Raw genomic sequence first — 15,313 nt, 5'->3', positions numbered from 1 at the left:
AGAGAATGATGCCATTTCACATTCCCCTTGATGTCCACTTAGAAAAAAGCAGCCAACAGCCTGAGTATATTGGGTGGTTTTCATCAGATAGCCAGGTTTGTTAAGTGAGACTATGAAAGACCTGAGATAACATTGCAGTGCACTGAGGGGACTGTAACTCTGCAGTTGGTCAGAACAAATTGAGTGTCAGCTGCTCTGCTGCACAGATAAGGGTGGGAAGGATTGCTCCTCGCCCCCTCAGCAGCAGGACAACTTCCTCCTGCACTGCTGGGAAAACACGATGCACGCTGTTCTGAGCAGTGCAGCAGCAAGGGGAGGAGGAGAGGCAGGGATGACAGACAGGACTCTGTTCTTGGGAGGGAGCAATCACTGCAAAACTCAAATAGCAAGCAAGAGGGAAGTTAGGGAAATTAAAGGCAGCAAAAGAAACAGGGAGGGAAAACAGTAGCAAGTATATGTTCCTTGGCTTTTCAAAAGGCTGCTTCTGCTTCAATGTATCCTTCTGTTGCTGGCTGTGCCCAGCTGAACAACCTTTGGCACCTCCAGAGTGGAGGCTAATGCTCTTCAGCTGCCTTTAATTTAGAACAAGTTTTCCTCCCCCGGGGGCGGATAAAACTTGGTAGCTAATTTTCAGACTGGCACAGGTTAAGTAATCTTTCTCCAATATCAGGAGTTAGGAACTGTCTCAAGCAGTTCCCATCATGTAAACTAAGCACAGTAATTAATTCATTAATACCTTAGTACTTAGGTGTTTGCTCTTGAGAAGAGCTCCTGTCTCTGGTCCATCTGGCTGCAGTTGTGTCTCTCCCTGAAGCAAACGCAGTCATGCAACTGGCAGAGTAGGTGAAGTAGAATGTGTACTCTGAGCGGAGATTAGAACTAAAATACTGTAACGTGCCAGAGCTAGTCTTGCTCACATGCTACCTTAGCAATTAGTCACTTATTTATGTATTTCATTAGCTCACAGTCAGAGCAGCACAGTATTTGCTTCCTCAGAGATTGTCTACCACTGCCAAACAGGCTTCAGTCGAGGTTCGGAAGCTCATGTGAAGTTCTACCTGATAACAAACCACCTCATAACTCAGGAGGGACTGGCAGAATTCTTTCTAGATTAAATCTGTTGTTTCCAAACCCGTTTTCTTCCTACAAATGAGACCTCTTGGAGGTTGCATAGCTACTCTTCTCTTAGTATTATAATGCAGCTTTTCTTTGCATGTGAGAAATTGTTACCATACAGCTGTGTACAGCTGTCTTTTTGCAACCAAGATCTGCCATGGTGCTTACAAGGCATCTGAAACTGCTTGGGAGTGCTGTGCTGTGGCAATTGCCTGGTGAAGACACAGGAGAAAGTAGGTTTTCTGCAGCAGATATTTTGCTTAGAGCCTATATCTATACATGAACTTGGGAATGGAGAAGGTTGTTTTTGTGCAATGAATAGCACAGTCAACACATCATCTTTTATTCTTTTCTTTTTGTCTGGGTTCAAGTGTAATGAAGCCCAAAATGCTGGCAAGAAAAAACACCTGTTTTGCTATGCTTTAAAATAAATACATTCACCTGGCTGGGCCAGTTCCAGCATAATAATAATTTTGTGGGTTTTTTAAAGCGTAAAACTAAATGTTGCAATGAACTGTTGCCAGTGACTATCTGGTTCTAAGGTTTAGAGCTCATGCTGGACACTTTATTGCTCTTTTCAGTGAAAATGCCCTTAGGGATCTTGGGTCCAGTACAGTTAATATAAAGCAATAACAGAAACACAATTCCAGGCTTTTCCCTCAGAGGCTAACTCAGAAGTTACAAGAGAAGATCCTCCCCCTAGTTGCTTATCGGTGGTGTGGTATTCACAGTGCCAGTGTATCACTGTTACTGGCTCGCTTTCAGACCTCAGACGTTTAAGCAAGCACTGTCAGAAACACATATTACTTTGTAGTTGTCAGTGTGTTTTCTGGAAGCAGATGGTCTTTCACCCAGTCAGTGAGTAGGGAGATGACAGTTGTCTCTCGCGTTTTCAGCAGTGTGGGTGCCTTAGTGCCCTCGTCTCGAAGAACTGAAATCGGCCGGAGCCCAATGCACCCATTCCCCTGCTCGGCCGCTGCTGCAGAGGGGGGTGCGCGGCCAGCCCGGGGCAGCGCTGCCTCCCTGGCACCCCCGAGCGCCGCTCCCACGGCGCGGGCTGGACGCGGGTGGGCACCTGCGCTCCGGGCCAGCGGGGAACCCGCGGGGCAGCCCCACCGCTGGGTCCCTCGCACCCTCCATACCCCCTCACTCCCCGCGGGCCGTTGGACGGTGCGGCGCCCGGCGCCTCCGCCTCGCCGGTTCCCCGCTGGCCATCGCCCGGAGCTCCGGCCCGCCGGGGGAAGGAGGGAGGCAGGGAGGGAGCGGCTGCGCGGCGCGGCCGGCAGGTGGCAGCAGGCGGCGCGCGGCTCCTGCGCGGGCGGGAGCGAGGGGAGAGGAGGCTGTGCCCGAGCCCCGGAGCCGCCGGGAACCTGCTCGGGTCCTGCGGGGCTCCGGCATTCCCGGCCGAGGGCGCAGCGCCTCCCATGCGCCGGGGGCCGCGCGGCTCTCAGCCCTCTCGCCCCCGAGAGCGCCTCGTCGCGGGGCGCCCGGACGGGACGCCGGCGCGGAGCGGTGAGGCGAGGCAAGGCCCGCGAGGGTGGGCGCGCCAGGTGGGCGGTGGGCGCCGTGCCGGGGGCGCGGGCAGTGCCCGGGGCGGCGGAGCCCGAGGCCGCGCTGAGGGGCTGCTCCCTACCGGGGGTGCGCTCGGAGCCGCGGCCCGCGGGCTCTCGCCCTGCCCCGGCTGCGGGAGCGCGGTCGGCTCTGCTGCGCTCCGCGGGATTGCTGCGCCGCGTGTTTTGGCTGTGTAAGTAGCGTAAGTAGCCATTTCAAAGCTGCTCTCCTCGCACGCTCGGTTTCCAGGAGCTGCATCCAGAGGCAGCGTAAGGAGCTGCTTCGTTTTGCCTCGGTGTCCCACCAGAAGCCGTGGCTGCACGTAGCCTGAGCCGAATCCAGCAGTTTGTACGGGAGAGGGAAAGAAGCGGATAACTCCCCTCACGAAGATTGCGTGTTGCAATTGTTCTTGCTTGGGGCCAGATCTTTTGGTCTAAGTAAGCACAATGTGCAAAGCATGAACCGCGCTTGGCGTTCGGTGTTTCTCTTCACGCTTTCCTGCCTCTGGCTTTGTTACCGTCTCTCCTTTAATTCTACCAACACTTGAGCTGTTTGTGCTCACTTGTCAGGCTACAGGGTATGTGCTGTAGCAGAGGAGAATCTTGAAATACCTTTTCTTCTCCAGCTGTGGCTTTACGTTTTTGCAAATGTCAGTGTGTCCATACCTGTGTGTTTCATAGCTCTTGACACACTTGACATTAATTCATCCAAATTATTTTCTTCCAGATTCTAGATATGTGCACAATTAAGGGAGGCTGGCAGCAGTGAGTTCCACAGGTTACTATGTTGTGTGGAAAAACTGCTTCCTTTTGCTTCTTTTAATTTTTGTGCCTGATACTGTGTGGACATTATAAACGAATTATGCTTGGTTTTTGCTCACTATCTCTGTGGTATTTCAGAGCTGTGCTCTTTCATTATCTGTCTACCTCAACTATTCCTTATTTCAGGTTAGAGAATTCTTAGCATTTTAGTCACCTTTCTTCTGTATCTCTTGCCAATGTAATTTCTCTTTTCTGTATATTTTTCATTTAATAATTTTTTTTTAAATCAAGGGATCAGCAAAACTGAGCTATGTGCAAGATTTCAATACAACAGGGTTATATAAGGGCATGATGATGTCTGCTGCAGACATGACAGATAATTTGGTACATCAATATTGTGAATAGCTATCAAAAGTAACAGAAGTATTTGTAACTCAATGTGTCACCTGTTGGTAAATCAGTGTGATTAATTTTTTTAATCAGAAACCACTGTCTGAGGCACTAGTGGTTAGTAGCTCAATACAAGGGTATAAGGTTATGTTTTAAATAGTTGCCTGATGAGCTCTTAATATTCTGTCAGTCTGCTGTGCATGTTCTTCCTGTCTTCTGTGGCAAGAGCAGGAACAGAAAATAGCCCAAATCTGTCTGTTTATTGCTGTTTGTGGAACTGCCAATGCACTCTTAGAAAGTTGATCTACCAAGCTGTAGCTTGCCAACTTGGACTTCTTTCTGGTGTAAACTTAGTCGTAATCTACTGGTTGATGTGGTTTTCATCTATTCAGTATAATCAGGGATTTAAAATGAAACTGGATATTGCTGATATTCATTAGACACCTGCAATTCTTGATGCTTTCTTTTTCACCAGGGAATTCCATTTCCAGAGTGGAAAGAGAATTCTCTCTAGTGGGAGAATGGATTTAAGCAGACTAGGAGGAGAGACTGCCTTTAACAAGTAAAGTGCTGCAAAGTGAGCATTTTTAGCCAAGTTAGAAATATGAGGCCAGCTGGTATGGATTGTCATAGGGAGTCCTTCCAAGTGAGTATAGGTAGGAAATATGGATTATTTATCATTATTGTGCCCTGAACATAACATATTAGCTTTTATCTAGGAGCAGGGCTAACCCCAGGTTTTGCTGCTGCTGATTTTAATCTGAAAAAGCTCCATTGTAATTGAAGGAGCAATTTGATCCCTGACTAACTCTCAGAAACACTTGGAGGTGTTGTATGGTGCAAATTTCAGTCTTTCTGCATTTCATACAGGAGGTTCCTTCAGAGCCCCAGCAGATTTAATTGTAGCCAATTAATTAGGTTGCTCCCAGGCAGTGATGGGTTGTATGATCTCAGTACAAAATCTTTGGTTTTGCTGTAGAACAAGCTGAACGTGTTAGAAATGTGCATTAAATGAAGGCTGAAAACAAAACAAGGATCATCTTGAAGACTCCTATTGGCCTCAGTGTGGGGTTCTGTGCAGACAGTGACAACAGAAAAGCTGGGTTTCCACACTGCAGTCCCAGTTCTCTGTGATGTGGCATCAGATGTGGGATATTCAGACTATTCACAGTGGCAGTTGTAGTAAAAACAGGTGAAGTGCTGGTCAGAAACTTAGTGGCACTTGGGATTTTCTTTTTTACTTTGAAAATCAGATTTATCACCTACAGAGAAGTGCAGTCATTGCAGACACTTCTGTGGGCATTAAATTCTGTACAAGAGGAGTAAGGCTAGGTGGTTAAGCACTTAAAAAACCCAAGGAGCTCCAAAGTCAACCATGCATAAGCAATTTTAGCTGTGTCCCCTGTAGTGTTGTGTTATCATAACAAGCTTTAGGTTTGGAAGGTTGTTATTTTTTGCAAGTAGGAAAAAAGTAAAAGAAAACTTACTGTGTCCAACCAACTTCTTAAAGAGTTTGGACCTTGATGGTAGCACTTTTACCACAAAGTTGATAGGGAAAGCATTTTGTAGCTTTGAATTGTGAAATGCTTCCAGGGGTAACAGTGCTGGCTGAAGAACAGATTCTGTGACAAGTCTTGTTCCCTTGAGTAGGCACATATTAGTTAGTTAGTAGTTACTACTACATATTGGTAGTTCAGTTATTAGTTCTTTTGTTTTCAGACAGCAGCTCTACCTGATCCAAATGCAGTTTGGACCATGACTTGGGTAATTGTAAAGCTAATTAAGTTATTGAATATATGTGGTTCAGTATGTGACCAATGAACATGGTTGCATTGTTAGCAGGATAAGTAACAATGCATTGCAGTAGCTTTGTTTTTGTTCAGGATAGTTATTACTTTACACTAGATAATTCTGTTAATGTATATTAGATTTTTAGGAAGAATGCATTGTTTAGTACTTCATTTAGAAGATTAATTAGAAGGATGTTAAGCAGATATTAAAAAAATTATTAACAGAATGATCTGATGGATCTGGTTTTGCCTCATATCTTACTCTGTATAAAGGAAGCAGAGCTGAGACTATGTGCTTTAGTGTTGCCTGATTATTTTTTGCTAATTTTTGTTCTTTGTGTTAGTGACAATAACAGATTCAAATTCTGTAATTTAAACCAACTCAGTTTTCTCCTCCTGGAATGTTCTGTCCCACCCATTTTTCTCTTGGGGACTTGAGTGTCATGTCACACATCAAATTTGTGTAACCCCTGCAGGGTTATGGCATTCCCAGAGATGGGTCAGCCTTCATAATTCTGGCTGCTGTTAAACAGTCAGCACTTGTCAGCACCATGTACAGACATCTGGTACATATTTTTTACATGGTGCTACCAAGTGTTAAATGTGGGGCTTCTCCACAGGAGCTGTTCTGGCACTAGAAATGCAGATAGGATCTCAGGCCAGTCCTTGTGAGGGCAAGTAGCCCTGTGGGCTGCTGAGCTGATGGATGTGTGAGTTCCTGGAATGTGGGCTTCTGCTTTCAATCCTCCATGGGCTGCCCTGTGCTGCTCATCCAGGCCATTGGCGTCTTGCTGTATCTCTGAACTTGTTCCTCTATCTCTGAACTAGGTATGATAATTACAGGATGTTGGTCAACTGTTAAATTTCCTGAAGATAGTTTGCATGCAAAGCTACTAAAAAAAAAAGTAATTTGAATTAAACTATTTATTGTACATGAATGAAGCCAAATTATGTAGTTTGTGCTTCATAGGTTTATTACTGTGCTTCTCTAAATCACAACTTAAGGTCTTGCTTGTTGGCTGTTTCACATCAGTCCTGTGCTGCTGTTACTATTTGGCATCCCACTTCAGTATTTATTTTGGTCCTGGTTTTGGAATTTCCCTTTACAGGAAGATTCCAGGCTCCTTATATGGAAAAATGTATTTTAAAAAATTTACTTTTTCCATCAGTTCTGTAGATTTTTTTCTCAGTATGTGCAAGAGCCACTATCTCTTTTATTTAAAGCTCTGGTCTAAGAGCCAGTAAAGTCAAGGAAAAGGTTATCAGCAACCTCAGTGTCTTTCAGATCAGGCCACTCCCACCTGATGTGCTCTTGTCATTGGAAAGCAGGACCACTGATTTCAGCCATGAATTTCCAGTGTTTTCTTTGACACTACAAGAGTTAGTGACTTGTTCTTTAACTTGAAAAGTTATACTTGTTGAATAGTTGGTTCCAGGAACTGGAGCCTTTGGAAGACCCTCTGGGTACCAAAATAATATTTAACTTACAGGACTTGGTAGATAAAATTCACCCCTTTGCAGAGGAGCCACTTGTTCATAACTGTGATCCTTTATTCCCCTTCCTATAAGACTGCTGTCAACTCATGAGTTATATATAGCCATATGTGATTAAGGGTAGAGAGAAATACAGAAAACTACCATTTTTTGAGTGTTATTTTTGTTGATTTAGCTTCCCTTACTTGTGTGTTTTTTTTCCTAAACCCAAGCTTCTTAAAATACAAACATTAATAAAGGAATAGTCCCTTTTAGTAAATCCAAGAGATAACTGCTGTGACAAGAGAAGTTCGAACTTCTGAACTTCCTTTATCTTTGGCTGGGTTGTATTGTCCTCTTCTGGTATCAGAATGAAGTTTAGCAGAGAGACCTGGTAGTGAGCAGACTCTCCCAGTTTGTCCCTGCTGATGAACCAGCAGGGCTGATGTGACACCTGGGACCTGGCTTGCCCAGGAGGTGGGGCAAGGTCAGTGCTTTGGGACTGCGTGGCCTGGGGAGATAAGAGAGCAGGAGGAGCAGGCTCCCCATAGTGAAATGTTTGTGGGGAGCCTGAGGATGCTGTCTGTAACACTGATAGAAGTGCTGTGGTTTCCTGCTTGTTCCCTTCTATGTGACTCATGATATCCGAGTTGGAATGTGTTTTCTTTGCTCTGGTTTGGGGAAAAGGATGGATAAAGAAGCCCTTTTTAAAAGCTCTTCTTCATGAAACCTGCTTCTTGGTGAAAAACATCTGTTGTGCTTGGCCTTGCTGGATCAGCACTTGGATATGTGAGCATGGATACTGCTCCCCCAGGAGAGAAACGTCACTTGGATACTTGAATATTGTGTGACTAAAATCTGTAATCCTGAGTCAGGCGGATTCCCCTGATACTCCCTTTGGATTAGCTGCAGAGAAGTGCATGGAAGGACAAACCTATCTGTAAATGGCAACTTCAGCAAAACTAGTGACACTAATCTGAGAGTAAATATTGACTTGGAAAGTATTCAGATATCCTGACTTCTTTTCCACAGTAAAGGTGATTGCTGTAGTCCTGACTTGGTAACATCAAACCATTAGTTGGTTGTGCATTATACTTACATTTTTGTTTGGTTATTTTTATCTAGAACATGTAGTTTCTACGAAAGTAAAAAAAAAAAAAAAAACTTTTGCTTATCAGATTGGCGAAGAGAAGCAAGAGCCTGTCCAATCCCACCCTGCATAATTACAAGAAAATGTCATCCCATGACACAAGCTGCCCAAAAGAGTGATAAAGTGTATGCAATGGATGCAATTACTTAATCTGGCAGAAATGAAAGCTGTCTCATTTTCTTGTAGTTCTGTGGAGCTGCATTCAGCAGCTGGGGAAGTGAGTGGGGAATAGTGGGCAAACCTCCTTGCTGATTTTCAGGGGCTCTGTGTGAAATTGAAGCACTTTACTAAACCAGCATAAGAATAAGGATTTAAAAGAATAGAGTTGGTTAACCATTAACTGTTAGTATTGTTCAGTTTTATTGGCCCAGGAAATACTGTTCATGTGTTGAAACACAGGGGTTAAGGCAGGATGTCAGTTTTGATTTTTTTGTAGTGATAAACAGCCATTAAAAATGTAATTTCTTATACTCCTTTTCTTCTTCATGTGTTACTTTTACTCATTAGTACATATTGCACACCAAAAATATTCTCTTTTTTTTTCTTTCTTTCTTCCTGCCCCCCCTTCAGTTCAGAGATTTGCTCAGATTAAGACAATTGGAGTACTTTTGTTTCTTCCCACAGGAATGTTTACAGTGTTGCAGGATCAGGTTCAGATTTATTACTTAGGCACTCATAATGCTGCTGTAATTAGTCAGTTGTCATAAAGCTGTGCCTTCTGCCCGTGTTTGTTGCTGGCCAAATTCATCACACCATGGCTGAATGCAGTGATAGTTGAGAACATGTTCAAAATTTAAATAATAATAATAACTAAGAATTATTTTAAACAAAAAACAAATCTTTCTGCAGTTTTGAATCATGAGAGCTTAAAAGGGCTGAAATATCTTTGCTGCTTTCATACTGTTAAAATTGGACATAAACTATCATTTTTCTGATATCTTTTGAACTAGAGTGCTTGTGATTTAGTTGTGATTGTGTCTGCTGCTTTGAAATGGGAAGGGGGGAGAAACTGTTTCCAAATGTATCCTCCTGGCATTTGAAGATACAGAAAGGTGGGGTTTATTTCTCTCTTTTTGTTTTGCCACTTTCCTCAAGTTACGTTAGAAGGGCTTTTCAAAACTCTGGGCTTTGCAGAATGCCTGTTTGCTCAGACCATAGAGATGTTATGTTCAAACAGGGAGCACAGTGTGAAGCAGTGCCCAGAGTGATTCCATTTGAGTTGCATTCCTTTCAGCAAGTCTTCACCTATCTCCAACAGTGAGTACTCAAGCAGAAGATTAAAAGTCACTCTATAAGACTGTGTGACTCTAAGTAGTTTGAGCAACAGCAGTAGACTCTGATTTAAAAAAAACAAAAACCCAAAAGACAGCATATGAAATTTGGTCACACTTTTTAAAAAGATCCCTCTATCTCCTCTGGCATACAGAATTTATAAAGCAGCAGATAAAGTCCACAATGTTGGAGGAGCTACTTGGTTTCCTTTGCCAGTGTTTTGTAATAGGCTGTTCTTGTTGTCATGCAGATTCAAGAAGTCTTGCACTCACATTTTCAGTCCCTGTTTTCCAGTCTGCAGACACATGGGAAGCACTGAGTGACGTCAGGTGAGGGTCAGTGTGCTGTAATAAGCTGCCCTCAAGCACAAATAGCTCAGGCTCTTCTGCCAAGAGATGACCTTTGATTTCTTTTTACCTGATGCAATAAGGTATTCACTCTGCTTAGGCCAAGTCCCAGCCAGTTGAATAGATTTTCTTGAGCAGGAATGGTTATGAAAGTCCTGAAACTTGGTATAAGGGTGGCAGAGATTTCTGGATTGTAGATGACTTTGATACACTGAATTAGATTTGGCTGTTACTGTGGTCAGAAGAGAGAAGTGACTTCATTGTGACTTGCACAGCTGCCAACTCTGAAACTACCACTATGAAGCACAGTTTGTAAGCTGCATCTGATTAACAGAGATAGTGAGCAAAGTTAAAACTTTTGTTATATACAGACAGAAAAGAATACCTTCATCTGAAATGTCAGTGGCTGTAGATAGAGCCAGAAGGCTGGACATGCTGTCAGGGAGTGGATCTGTATCATGGGAGTCACACTTCCCCCTCTTGGTATCCTCCTGATCTGGCTATGTTGTTAAAATGTGAGCTACAGGTTCTCACTAAACTAAGTATAATAATTTTGCTCACGCTGCTGTGTTGCAAGTATGCTGGGGCTCCTTTATTCTGAATAAAGTAGTGTATGGCTACATGGGGAGGCAGGACAGTCACCTCTTTACTATGCACTGACTAACTGGACTGGTGCTTTCCACCACTCTGTTAAAAAGGGGTTTTCTTTAACCTACCTTTCTGTGCAAGCCCATACAGGAATCACAGGGCAGTATGGTATTTCTTACTGTTTTTTCTCTTCAACCCTTCTGGCTTTGGCAGATATAAGAGTGGGTACTTGTGTGCATTAGCTCTGGTGAATGACTTCTCAAGCAGCAAAGTTGACTCAGTTCTTTCAAAGTCAGACTACAATCATGTCTTACTCCTGCTCTCCAAGCAAACCCCTACTGGAAGCAGTATTGAGTTTACTTTTAGGCTGAGAAAAACTCAAGACTAGAACCTGAACTGGAAAGAACAACTGGAAGTCAAAAAGGCATCTTCCTCACTTGTTTAGGTTTTTTGGCAAGGGTGACAAGGGCTCTTGGTGATTCTGCAGGGTTGGATCTTTTATCTGTCAACCATGAAGTCATTGTTCACAGGCCACTGGATGGCATCTTCCAAACTATAAATTTCCTAATAGGGAGATTTTAATCTGCAGCTGGTGGAAGGTTTCAACTTCCCTGCTCAGTGAATGATAGCTCAGGATTCCTTGAATGTATGATTATTATCTTTGTGTTTTTGTGTCAAGTATTGGTATCTCCTGGAGGAGTGTAACAGTTCATGCAGTTTACACTAAATGGACTGAAATAATAACTGTCATCCAGACCACCAGAGCACATGAGGCATAGCAGCAAGACAAGATTTGTAGGATGTCTAAAATCCCCTTTCAAGCTGACAGGATAAGAATAAACAGCTCCCTCTCCCAACACTTAAAGGATCTTGCAGTTCAGCTTTAAAATGCAGGAGGCTGAAGGGTTCACCACATGGAGGTTATGATTGATACAAGCATTAGGATATTTCTGGAACCTAAGCCAAATAAGGACTTCAGGAAAATGATATTCAGTGGCATCAGTCTCAGGGGCAGAATTGAAAATGTAAATTGTTTCTGGATTTCTGAACATGGGGATTTTACATTTCTTCTGCTGTCCCTATTCACGCTGAATCTTAATTTCTCTTTCTTGAAAAGACACAATGATAATGTTTGTCATCTTTACTAATTAAAGCTTAGTAACTTACTTTTTTTCCCTTTTTTCCATTAACATCTTCTTCCCATAGAAAAGAGATGCACCTCTGCAAATGTAGCCCTTTAAGTGGTAAAGGCTTGGCAGCACAATTGGCATCTGATGCTGCTATCTTGGTTGTCAGTCCAGTTTTGGAACTGAACTATTTGTAAGATTCTATATATATCAAGCCCAGCAGATAAACATATTGAATGTCTCTGTTGTTGTGCTGGAGACTTCATCTAAATTTTATTCTGGATGAAAGCTAAATAGACCTCTGTGAACAGTTCTTCCCTGGGTTCTCTGAGTCATCCCTGAATTTACTTGCATTCAGAATTTAATATTTGCAAGAGATGTACAAGATAACTTACTGCCATTCTTCCAGCTGGCTGTCAGAAATCCATTGATAGTTTATTGTTTCATATTGGGTTGAAGTTCCCTGTATTCTATTTTGAAATTATAGAAAAAATACTTAATTTCACAGTGCTCTTGCAAGATCTCTCATTAGACCTATTATTCATCATTATGTAGAAACATAAAAGAAAACAATAAATCTTCAAATTCCATTGTTGCATTTCTGTACCAGTATGTGGGAAGCCTCACATCAGAGAGAATTTTAATCAGAAATAAATAAGAATCTCATCATTCTTATAATATTATTTAATAACAATGTCATTTAGGCAATCTTGCACAACTCATTCATTTCAAGATGTTTCAGGAGCCTAGACTGTGAAATGCACAATGAAGTTGTAAGCTACATGGTGAGCTGTTTTTCTGTCCATGATCTAGCAGTTTTCTATACTTCCTCTTTAAAAATAAAACATCTAAGTCTTACTATTGGGTATGTGACATTTCCTTGATGTGAACAGTTGATTTTTTATGCTTTATTGAGCAAAGGCATGTTCAGCAGTTACCAGGATGGTAGAATAATCTCAGCACTGTTTATTTTGGACATGTTTCACTTATTTTTTAGTGGTCCCTAAAATATATTCCCACAGGGGTACCTGAGAAGTTCAACATCCTTGTGTCTGGTCTCTGGTCAGCTGAAGCCTTGTGTTGCTTTCATGTACTGAAACTATTTAGCAAGTGTTTGGTGCCCAAATGATCCCAAATGCCAGAGGACAAGGTGGTGTTGGAATGTTTAGGATGGTGCCCCTCTGGCCCTCCATGCCCCAGTACAGCACAGCCAAGCTGTTGCTCAGCTTTTTCATGACAGCTGAGTTGAACACAGTATTGCTCACTAAATGAAGCCCAAGTCATTTAGGAATTGCATGGTAGAAAAGAGAAATCTCTTCTTTTTGCCAAAATAAAGCAGTTTGCTGACTGCAGAAGAGCACTTTGATCATGCTTAGAGTCTGTTATGAAAGCCTTGGTCACTTTTTCTTGGACATTTGTTAGTACAAAATGTCTGTCAGTGGGTACCTGTGGTGTTTTTCCTTCCAGTTTTGGCAGTATTGAAATGCATGTTAAAACACTTGTCCTTGAAAACTTGTGTAGGAAAAGATTTGGGGAGGTTTTTTGGGATGTGTGCCCACATTAATCTCCATTAGAGAGAGAACAGGAGTCAGTGGTCTGCAGTGCAGCCCTGCACTGAAACACTGGGGATAGTCCTTGGACTATCCCCACAAGTTGGGTTGTGGCCTGGCATATCCATTTATAAATATATTTTATTTCTAAGTATATGGACTAATAAACTGACATGGAATTGCCTTGCTTTTACCTGTACTAACAAATAGGTTTGGGTTGGGTTTCTTTGGGGTTTTTTCCCCTAGTTGTTCTTCTGTGTCAAAGGCCCATTCAGTCCTGAGGGAATGCCAGCCTTCCTTTAGAATGCCTAACCCAAGGCAGAGAGCTACATAACAGGCAGGGAAATCTCTGAAGTTCCCAGAAATGGTTTTTATCCCATTTATAGTTTAGTACATCAAGAATAATGCTACAGAAGCCCTTGGAGTCACTGTAGCTGAAGTTTGAAATTGAATCCCAAGGATATTCCTGCTAATTTCAATAGGATGCCTGTCTTGTATTTATAGGCACATGTTCCAGTTAGTAACTGTTCCTCTGTTAAATAGAGTTTAACTTTAGAAAATTAAACATCTCTGATGATAGTGGATATGAATAGCTACCCAGAAGAGAAATACTGAGTCATTCTTGACCAGTCTGTGTTTTCTCTGGTAACTGGGAGATGCAAAGTGATCTCTTCCAAGGACTAAGAAGGCTTAGCTTAGCCATTAGAGGTTGGCTAACAAGTTTAAAAGTGGTTTGGTTTGACTTTGCAGTGTCTCTGTATTGAAACACTTCTATCCTTGTCTGCTGTGGATAATGTGGGACTATTCCCAGAAAGAATTGTTATTTGGAGGTATCACTTGTGCAGAGAGATGGTTCCCACTGATATGGCAAAGAAAATACTTCATTTCTGAATAAGCAAGCAAAGATTACAAGTCCACATCTCATGCTGTCCTCCATGTTGTGTTCTGACACTGGTCAACACCTCAGAAATCATGCCAATAGAACAGAAGGAATCTTGTAGTTAATATTAAGCTAATATTTTGAGATTGTAAGTGTTCAGGTAGTAACTTGATCAGGAGAATTTTTTTGAATTTAAAAAAATGAGGACTGTGATATATTTAAGCCTTCCTCTAATGCTTAATTCCTTCCTTAGGAAGTCACAGCTATAAAGTTCAGGATTTTTATATTGCCAGAAATGTTTCTGTGAGTTCACAGAGGAATTGCTGCCTCCTTTTACTCTCCTGTTATTGTGAATCAGCTCTAATTTATGGAAAGGGTAGTTTACATCAGTTTTTCTATTTGTGTTGGAGTAATGCAGAGAGTTAATTGTGGTAGGCTAATGGCACACGCATCTATTAGTAAATGAAATATTTCTTTCAGAGGGTACATTAACAACAGGAACACTTGTTCTTCACCTATAAATGATGTTGAATGTTGCCCAGTACTTTAAAAATTATTCTCCAAGGCACAGCTTCCTACATTTTGTCCTTTCTTTTACTACATGGAGGATATTGATGCTTAGTCATGTATTTACAATGTTTTTTGAACACCATTCTCATGGGTAGCAGTTTTAAAAAATGAAAAAAAAGGACTTGTCTGCCAGACAGACATTCTTATTAAACAGATGGGTGAAAATCATGTTTCCTTTTTGCAGAAGGACAGTATCTTCTAACTTCACAATAATTATGTAATAGACATGATTTTTACATAATGAGAGGGGTGTCTCCCGGCTGCATTACTCAGAAAGAGCTGATTATACTCCTGAAATATGTTGTCTTTTACTTTCCTTGTGCATGTGCCTTCAATTAGCTTTGCTGAAATATTTGTTTTCTTTGACCTTTTTAAACAGGGTGTGTTACAGCTCTGAGTGGAGCTGGTGGGTCCTTGGTTTTCATGCACAAGACAGTTGGTCCTCAGAGCCACCAGTGAAATGCTGCTGGGAGCCTGTGCTTTAAGGCAGACTAGGAAAAGCTTCTAACTTTCAACCTTTCTTCAATTCTGAAAATGGCCTTCATTAAAGAAGGTTAAAGATTAAATTTTCTTATGCTCTTCTGAGAAGAGTGTAGGAAAAGTTAATTTTCTTTGAGATATTTACAGGTAAAGAAATTAGTATGACTAATAGAGGCTCTAAGAAGTTTCCATTATTCCCAGTTCTGAAATGCAGTTAGATGCTTGGCAATATCAATATCATTAAGACTTCTACTAAACAAATAGATTT

The 15,313-nt window shown here is 42.0% G+C and overlaps 1 protein-coding gene across 1 annotated transcript in view; it reads left to right on the top strand.

Moving 5' to 3' along the window:
- Positions 1–2,445: 2,445 nt before the first annotated feature.
- Positions 2,446–15,313, top strand: part of THSD4 (thrombospondin type 1 domain containing 4) — a 237,946-nt gene continuing 225,078 nt past the window's right edge. The window contains exon 1 of the mRNA XM_071441660.1: positions 2,446–2,628. The gene's annotated coding sequence lies outside the window, so the exon portion shown is untranslated. The remainder of the gene's footprint in view (positions 2,629–15,313) is intronic.

This window comes from Agelaius tricolor, unplaced genomic scaffold, assembly GCF_023055355.1.
Source record: "Agelaius tricolor isolate 1412-34295 unplaced genomic scaffold, bAgeTri1.0.p SCAF_16, whole genome shotgun sequence".
Taxonomy (NCBI): domain Eukaryota; kingdom Metazoa; phylum Chordata; class Aves; order Passeriformes; family Icteridae; genus Agelaius; species Agelaius tricolor.
Note: the sequence above shows the minus strand (reverse complement) of the source record. Positions and strands in the feature narration are given on the sequence as shown.